The sequence below is a fragment of the Macaca fascicularis genome, chromosome 10 (genome assembly GCF_037993035.2).
Source record: "Macaca fascicularis isolate 582-1 chromosome 10, T2T-MFA8v1.1".
In the NCBI taxonomy this organism is placed as follows: domain Eukaryota; kingdom Metazoa; phylum Chordata; class Mammalia; order Primates; family Cercopithecidae; genus Macaca; species Macaca fascicularis.
In genome coordinates, this window is record NC_088384.1 from 9,093,863 (window position 1) to 9,103,729 (window position 9,867).

Consider the following 9,867-nt stretch of genomic DNA (forward strand, 5'->3'; position numbering starts at 1 on the left):
TTCTATCATCCCCAGTGGCCAGAGAACTGAATTCTTGGTGTAGGGAAAAGGAGTCACAGATGTGAAATAGAAGAGAATGAGTAACATTTTCTCTCTTGAATTTCAATCAGAAGTATCAGTATGTTTCATGAGGCATCTTAAAAGAACACACAAGACCGGGCGCGGTGGCTCACGCCTGTAATCCCAGCACTTTGGGAGGCCGAGGCAGGTGGATAGCGAGGTCAGGAGATCGAGACCATCCTGGCTAACACTGTGAAACCCTGTCTCTACTAAAAATACAAAAAATTTAGCTGGGCGCGGTGGCGGGCGCCTGTAGTCCCAGCTATTCGGGAGGCTGAGGCAGGAGAATGATGTGAACCTGGGAGGCGGAGCTTGCAGTAAGCCGAGATCATGCCACTGCACTCCAGCCTGGGAGACAGAGCCAGACTCTGTCTCAAAAAAAAAAAAAAAAAAAAAAGAATACACAAATTCACATATACACACACATATACAAACACCTTGTAGCTGTGTGCTTTGAAAGAGGCTGTGTGTTTTGAAAGAGTCTTAACAAAAACATAAAAGCTTAATCTGATTAACACTCTATGCAATGATCAATTTACAGGAAAAAAAAAAAAGAAACTTCTTAACCTATACGACAGGAATGTAACCAGCAAAATCCAGACTATGGGAAGTGATACAAATTAACCATCCCAAAATTTTCAATAAAAAATTGCAAGACAGAAAAAAGAGATTCTGGGGGAATCTACAGATTTAAAGAGGGCAGTACTACACATTTAGCAGCTTTTGTTTTTTCTTTTTTTTTTTTTAGACAGAGCCTCACTCTGGCCAGGCTGGAGTTCAGTAGTGCAATCCTGGCTCACTTCAACTTCCGCCTCCCGGGTTCAAGCGATTGTCCTGCCTCAGCCTCCCGAGTAGCTTGGGATGACAGGCATGCACCACCACATCCAGCTAATTTGTATGTTTAGTAGAGATGGGGTTTCACCATATTAGCCAGGCTCATCTCGAACTCCCGACCTTAGGTGATCCTCCTGTCTTGGTCTCCCAAAGTGCTGGGATTACAGGCATGAGCCACCGTGCCCGGCCCTTTTTTTTTTTTGAGACAGAAGTTTCACTTTTGTTGCCCAGGCTGGAGTGCAGTGGCGCGATCTCGGCCCACTGCTACCTCCACCATCTGGTTTTCAAGCGATTCTCCTGCCTCAGCCTCCCAGTTAGTTGGGATTACAGGCGCCGGCCACCATGCCCAGCTAATTTTTTTTGTATTTTTTAGTAGAGACGGGGCTTCACCATGTTGGCCAGGCTGGTCTCAAACTCCTGACCTCGTGATCCGCCTGCCTCGGCCTCCAAAGTGCTGGGATTACATGCGTGAGTCACTGCGCCCAGCTGTTTTTTTTGTTTTGTTTTGTTTTGTTTTTGTTGCTGTTGTTTGAGAGACAAGATCACCCAGGCTAGGCTGCCGTGGAGCAGTCATAGCTCACTGCAGCCTTGAACTCCTGGGCTCAAGTCATTCTCTTGCCTCAGCCTTCTGAGTAGCTGGGACTACAGGCACACACCATTCATTACACCAAATTCAGTAGCTTAAAATAACACCCATTGTTAGCTCACAATTGGGTAGGACTGTAATGGATTGAACTGTGACTCGTTCTCCCCACCAAATTCACATGTTGAAGTTCCGACTCCTACTACCTCAGAATGTCATCTTATTTGGGGATAGTTTCTTCTCAGAGGTGAACAAGTCATAATTAAGACATCAGGCTGGACCATATTCCAATATGACGGGTGTCCTTAGGAAAACGGGAAATTTGCATGTACACATCCAGAGAGAATGTCAAATAGAAATGATGTGGTTATTTATTTACTGAGTCGGAGTTTCGCTCTTGTTGCCCAGAGTGGAGTGCAATGGCATGATCTCGGCTCACTGCAACCTCCATCTCCCGGGTTCAAGCCATTCTCCTGCCTCAGCCTCCCGAGTAGCTGGGATTACAGGCCCCCACCATCACACTCAGCTAATTTTTTGTATTTTTGGTAGAGACAGGGTTTCATCATGTTGGCCAGGCCGGTTTCAAACTCCTGACCTCAAGGGATCCACCCTCCTCAGCCCCTCAAAGTCCTGGGATTACAGGGGAGAACCACAGCGCCAGGCCCAGAATCCGTTTTGAAGTGGAGCCAACAGGATTTGCTGCTGGGTGTTGTGAGGGTGGGAGGAGTCAGGGATGACCCACGGATGTTGGCCTGAGCAGCTGGAGGAAGTCACTTGCCATGAGCTATGGGCACAGCCAGAGCTGGCTTTATTGACAGTTTTATCTAATGCTGACCAGCCACTGACCTACTCTTCCTACAGATACATGGAAACTATCACAATGAGGACCCACAGGCTTCACTGGTCTGAGACCAAGTGCCCTTTCTCTTGAAGTGTTTGCATAATGTCTGCTTCAATGCACTGTAGCTGGTGTTCACTGTAGAGTTTCACTCTCAGGAGGAAATTTATTCCACAGCTGTAGCTGCGCATGTCTACCCAAAGATATTCACTTGCTGTGTTACCGACTCCTAGCATTCCTTAGGACTGCATGGCTTTGAACTTCATCTGAGGCTTCTACACTCTGTGGCTTTGACTTGGCCCTCCTCTGCTACCTTTGGTGATTCTCAGGAGCTGGTACAATTCTTTTTTTTTTTTTGAGATGGAGTCTTGCTGTCACCCAGGCTGGAGTGCAATGGCGTGTGATCTTGGCTCACTGCAACCTCTGCCTGCCGGGTTCAAGCGAGTCTCATGCCTCAGCCTTCCATCAGAGTAGCTGGGATGACAGGCACCTGCCACCATGCCCAGCTAATTTATTTTGCATTTTTAATAGAGATGGAGTTTCACCATGTTGGCCAGGCTGATCTCTTACTCCTGACCTCAGGTGATCTGCCTGCCTCGGCCTCCTGAAGTGCTGTGATTATAAGTGTGAGCCACTGCACCTGGCCTCTCTCTGTGTTTTCACATTATTTTTCCTCTGTGTGTGTCTCTGTGTCCAAATTTCTCCTTTTTGTAAGGACACCAGTCATACTGGATAAAGGCCCACCCTAACAACTTCATTTCAACTTGATGACCTCTGTCAAACTTCCATTTCCAGGCTGGGCATAGTGGCTCATGCCTGTAATCCCAACACTTTGGGAGGCGTAGGCATGTGGATCACCTGAGGTCAGGAGTTCAAGACCAGCCTGGCCACCACGGCAAAACCCCGTCTCTACTAAAAATACAAAAATGAGCTGGGCATGGTGGCTGGCACCTGTAATCCCAGCTACTCAGGAGGCTGAGGGAGGAGAATCGCTTGAACCCAGGAAGCGGAGGTTGCAGTGAGCTGAGATCTTACCATGGCATTACAGCCTGAGGGACAAAAGTGAGGCTCAAAAAAAAAAAAAAAAAAAAAGTAAAAATAAAAATAAAGCACCCTCCAACAGAACCCAGCAGCAGTCACATTCATTCACCCAACACCACTGTTTTTTTTTTTTTTTGAGACAGGTCTCGCTCTGTCGCCCAGGCTGGAGGGCAGTGGTGCGATCTCGGCTCACTGCACACTCCGCCTCCTGAGTTCATGCCATTATCCTGCCTCAGCCTCCTGAGTAGCTGGGACTACAGGCACCTGCCACCATGCCCAGCTAATTTTTGGTACTTTTAGCAGAGACGGGGTTTCACCGTGTTACCCCAGTATGGTCTCGATCTCCTGACCTCGTGATCCTCCCGCCTCAGACACCCAAAGTGCTGGGATTACAGGCGCGAGCCACCGCGCCTGGCCTCATTCACCTAACACATCTTAACAGGCTCCCAGTGAACAAAACAGACAAGCCCCTACCGTCACGGAGCCTACACTGCAGTGATGGGACACAGACCACTAGAAAAGACAAGGGAACTCCTGAGTGTGTTCCTTGGTGATGTTTTGGAGAAAAATGGGAGACAAAGTGGCTAACAGGGTGCTGGGTGAGGAACTGCAGTTGTTAGATAGTGGGGGTCAGGGAAGGTCTCACCAACTGGAAGACATTCATATGTGATAAAAGACAAGAGGGGCTGGGCATGCTGGTTCATGCCTATAATCTCAGCGCTTGGGGAGGCCTAAACAGGATGGTTGCTTGAGGCCAGGAGTTTGAGACCAGTCTAGGCAACAGAGTGAGACCACATCTCTACAAAAAATTTAAAAATGAGCGGGCATGCTAATGTGTGCTTGTAGTCCTAGCATACTGTATTCAGGGGGCTGAGTCAGGAGGATTACATGTACTCAGGGGTTTGAGACTGTGGTGAACTATGATCACACCACTGCACCAGCTGTTTGACAGAGCAAGGCGCCATCCCCCCTACCGCACCCCCCCAACACACGCACAAAAAGGGCTGGGCGTGGTGGCTCACGCCTGTAATCCCAGCACTTTGGGAGGCCGAGGCAGGTGGATCATCTGAGGTCAGGGATTTGAGACCAGGCTGGACAACATAGTGAAACCCCTTCTCTACTAAAAATATAAAATGTAGCTGGGTATGGTGGTGTGCGCCTATAATCCCAGCTACTCAGGGGGCTGATGCAGGAGAATCGCTTGAACCCGGGTGGCTGAGGTTGCAGTGAGCTGAGATCGCACCACTGCACTCCAGCCTGGGTGACAGAGCAAGTCTGCATCTCAAAAAGGAAAAAAAAAAGGAAAGAAATCTGCGGACAGGATGTTCCAGGCCAAGGGAGTAGCAAGTGCTAAAGCCCCAGGGGAAGGTGCCTGGTGTGCCCAAAACACACGTAGCCACCAGGGTTCTGGGGCAGAGCCAGCCATGGGAAGTCCGGGAGATGGGTCAGGGCCGCTATGCCAAATCAGGCACAGGCCACAAAGAGACTTGGAGGCCATCAGGACATGAACTTCACCCTGTGTGAGGTGGAAGCCATTGGCTGGGTTTGAGCAGAAAAATGGTGTGAACATTGTTCTAACTGGATCCCCCTGGCTATCAGGAGGAAAGTGGGCTGAGGGGAATCAGAGCAGGGAGGCCCGGCTAGGGGTGTCACTTTGACCGGTGTAGTAGGAGTGGAGGTGCCAAGGGTGACCAAGTTCAGTATCTTTTTTTTTTTTTTTTTGAGAAAGAGTCTTCCTCTGTTGCCAAGGCTGGAGTGCAGTGGCATGACTATGGCTCACTGCAACCTCCGCCTCCCGGATTCGAGCCTCAGCCTCTCGAGCAGCTGGGATTACAGGTGCATGCCACCAAGCCTGGCTAATTTTTTTGTATTTTTAGTAGAGACGGGCTTTCATCATGTTGGCCAGCCCGGTTTCAAACTCCTGACCTCAAGTGATCCACCTCAACTGATCCACCCTCAAAGTACTCAAAGTCCTGGGATTACAGGGGTGAACCACAGCGCCAGGCCCAGAATCCGTTTTGAAGTGGAGCCAACAGGATTTGCTGCTGGGTGTTGTGAGGGTGGGAGGAGTCAGGGGTGACCCACGGATGTTGGCCCGACCAGCTGGAGGAAGTGAGTTGCCATGAGCTATGGGCACAGCCAGAGCTGGCTTTGTTGACTGTTTTATCTAATGCTGACCAGACACTGACCAGCCACTGACCTACTCTTCCTACAGATACATTGAGACTATCACAGTGAGGACCCACCGGCTTCGCTGGTCTGAGACCAAGTGCCCTTTCTCTTGAAGTGTTTGCATAATGTCTGCTTCAATGCACTGTAGCTGGTGTTCACTGTAGAGTTTCACTCTCAGGAGGAAATTTATTCCACAGCTGTAGCTGCACATGTCTTCCCAAAGATGTTCACTTGCTGTGTTACCAACTCCTAGGATTCCTTACGACTGTATGGCTTTGAACTTCATCTGAGGCCTCTATACTCTGTGACTTTGACTTGGCCCTCCTTCTCTCTGCTACCTTTGGTGACTCTTAGGGGCTGGTACTTTTTTTTTTTTTGAGATGGAGTCTTGTTGCTCTGTTGCCTAGGCTGGAGTGCAATGGCGCATGACCTTGGCTCAATGCAACCTCTGCTTCCCGGGTTCAAGCGACTCTCATGCCTCAGCCTCCCGAGTAGCTGGGATTACAGGTGCCCACCACCACCCCTGGCTAATTTTTGTATTTTTAGTAGAGATGGAGTTTCACCATGTTGGCCAGGCTGGTCTCGAACTCCTGACCTTGCGATCCACCCGCCACGGCCTCCCAAAGTGCTAGGATTACAGGTGTGAGCCACTGCACTCGGCTGGTACAATTCTTTACCTCTTTCTTCATAACCCCCCGTTTTTGTTGAGACAGAGTCTTGCTCTTTTATCCAGGCTGGAGTGCAGTGGCGCAGTCTCAGCTCCCTGTGGCCTCTGCCTCCTGGTCTCAGATCAGCAAAGCCCATGAGCCCTTGGTATGATAGTTCCCAGGTTCAAACGAGTCTCCTGCCTCATCCTCTCAAGTTGCTGGGATTACAGGCGTGTGCCACTACGCCTGGCTAATTTTTTTTTTGTATTTTTTGTAGAGATGGGTTTTTGCCATGTTGGCTAGGCTGGCCTCAAACTCCTGGCCTCAAGTGATCTGCCTGCCTTGGTCTCCCAAAGTGCTGGGATTACAGGCGTGAACCCCCATGTCTGGCCCATACCCTGTTTTATCACACAAGCATTCCCGTGCATGCACGTCCACACACACACACACACACACACACACACACAGCAGGTCACCAGAGTGCTCTGTCCTCCAAAGTCAGGCTCCTGGCCCCATCAATCTGTTAATACACTCCTATTAATACCACCTGTCCTGGCAAATGCCATCTCCAAACTTACAGCTGCAATAATGGTGGGGGCCAGATTCTTCCTAGACAGTCTCAGTTTCTAATATTCTGCAGCAGCTCTGTTCAACAGAAATACAATATAAGCCACAAATGCAATTCGAAATTTCCTAGGACCCTCATTTAAAAACCCTCATAAAAAGAAACAGGTGAAAGTAATTTTAATAATGTATGTATTTTATTTTACCCAACCTACCCAAAACATTTTTTTTTTTTTTGAGACAGAGTCTCTCTCAGCCACCCAGGCTGGAGTGCAGTAGCGCGATCTCCACTCACTGCAACCACCGTCTCCCAGGTTCAAGTGATTCTCCCATCTCAGCTTCCTGAGTAGCTGTAATTACAGGCACCTGCCATCATGTCTGGCTAATTTTTGTATGTTAGTAGAGACGGGGTTTCGCCATGTTGGCCAGGTTACTGTTGAACTCCTGACCTCAGGTGATCCGACCGCCTCAAAAACATTATCTTTTTTTTTCCTTTTTTTCAGACGGAGTCTCACTCTGTTGCCAGTCTGGAATGCAGTGGCAGGATCTCAGCTCACTATAACCTCTGCCTCCTGGGTTCAAGTGATTCTCCTGCCTCAGCCTCCCAAGTAACTGGGACCACAGGTGCAAGCCACCACACCTAGCTAAGTTTTGTATTTTTAGGAGATACGGGGTTTCACCATGTTGGCCAGGATGGTCTCATTCTCTTGACCTCGTGATCCACCCACGTTGGCCTCCCAAAGTGCTGGGATTACAGATATGAGCCACTGCACCCAGCAAAAAACATTATCTTTTAAACATGCAATCAATATAAAAAGTATTGGAATGCTTTACATCGTTTTTTTCCCCTTCATGTCAAGTCTTTGAAATCTGGTATTTTACACTTACAGCACATCTCCATTCAGACCAAACACATTTCACAGCTTAATGGCCACACGTGGCTAACTGCCACTGTTTTGCACAGTGCAGTTCCAGTTACTCAACTATCCCCACAGTGGTCAGGCAGGATCAGCATCCGTCTCAGCTGGAAGCTTGTTTGTAATGCAGAATCCCAGACCCACTCAGTGCAATCTGCCTTTTAACGAGATGCTCAAGTAATTTACACACACATTCCAATGTGAGACGCATGGGTGGATGGCCATTGTTTTGGTTTGTTCTGGAAAGTAGACTTGCATTTTTCAGACTACATGTCTTAATTTTGGCTCTGAAAGCACAATCACTTCACCTATGATGGCATCTGTATTAGGGTCCTCCAGAGAAACAGAACCAATAGAATATATATAGAGAGATACAGACAGAGATTTATTTATTTATTGAGACATGGTCTTGCTCTGTTGCCCAGGCTGGAGTGCAGTGGGGCAATCATGGCTCACTCCAGCCTCGACCTCCCAGGCTCAGGCAATTCTCCTGCCTCAGCCTCATGAGTAGCTGGGACCACAGCGTGTGCCACCATGCCCAGCTAATTTTAAAAAATTATCTGTGGAAACAGGGTTTTCTTATGTTACCCAGGCTGGTCCAAACTCCTGAGCTCAAGCGATCCTCCTGCCTTGGCCTCCTGGGATTATAGGCATGAGCCACCGGCCCGGCCACCTAAATGATACGCAAATAAAGTTTAAAGACAAGGCAAAGAACTCCCCAGAATATGCACCCTATGTTCCAAAAACAACTCCCAAAAGTTTGGTCAGTGGCATTGCCGCTGACATCACCGCAAAGCCTCCTGGGACTACTTGGAAGGACCAGGCCTGTGCGGATGTGCACGCCGGCACCTCTTGGTAGGTGGCCCACGGCCTGTGGTGTCCACTGTTCTGCGAGCCTGGGAGAGTTGTAGTGCCCTCGGTCTTGAGCACAGATACACCTGTGTTTAGGGCCGCTTTGTCCTTCGACAAATGGTGATGAGAGATGCTCAGGGGAGGTGGGTTGGGGGTGGGCATGAGTCCCATCGCACCCCTACGCCTTCACCCAGCTTCCCACACATTGGGACTCCTACTGTGGCCAATGCCACTGCCACCACCACTGCCCATTAGCTCGAGTGTGTGGCGCCGTCACCCCTTCTCTGATTTCCTTCATCTGCTTCCGGCTGGAGAGCCTTCTCGGACTCCATGGGGAGGTTTCTGGAAAGGATTGCAAAAGCAACAGACCAGCTCTGTCCACTGAGATGGCAGCATGGGTGAGCACCAGGCCTGCCACGGCCAGAGCTTCAGGAGGACAAGAGGCAGGACAGGCTGGGGCATTTCGGCTGTGTGGGAGAAAGAGACTTGCTGACACCAGGACTGGTGCCCATCTGGGACACTGGCTGCCAGCCAGGGAATGGGCAGTGTTGAGATGTGAGTCTTCGTGTCAGCAATCAATTGCAAGGCGGTAGCATCCTACCTAAGTGCCACTTCTAGAACACCTGGACCAACCTTGCTGTTGGTTATTTTTATTTATTTATTTATTTTTGTAGAGATGGGATCTTGCTGTGTTGCCCAGGCTGGTCTTGAACTCCTGGCCTCAAGCAATCCTCTCACCTTGGCCTCCCAAAGTGCCAGGATTACTGACATGAGTCACCACACCTGGGCTGTTATTGTTGTTATTTTATTATTTTATTTTATTTTACTTTTTTGAAATGGAGTCTCACTCTTGTCACCCAGGCTGGCATGCAGTGGTGTGATCTCAGCTCACAACAACCTCCGCCTCCCAGGTTCAGGCGATCCTCCTGCCTCAGTAACTGCCTCAGTTACTCCTCCCGAATAACTGGGATCATAGGCATGTGCCACCACATCCAGCTAATTTTTGTATTTTTAGTAGAGACAGGGTTTTGCCATGTTGGCCAGGCTGGTCTCGAACTCCTGACCATGGGTGATCTTCCCGCCTCGGCCTCCCAAAGTGGTGGGATTAAGGGCATGAGCCACCACGCCCGGCCTGTTATTGCAATTTTTTAAAGTGGTGGTTGTCCATATAAAGTTTTTTTTTTTTTGAGATGGAGTTTCGCTCTGTCGTCCAGGCTAGAATGCAGTGGCATGATCTCGGCTCACTGCAACCTCCACCTCCCAGATTCATGCCATTCTCCTACCTCAGCTTCCCAGTAGCTGGGACTACAGGCTCCCGCCACTATGCCCAGCTAATTTTTTGTATTTTTAGTAGAGACA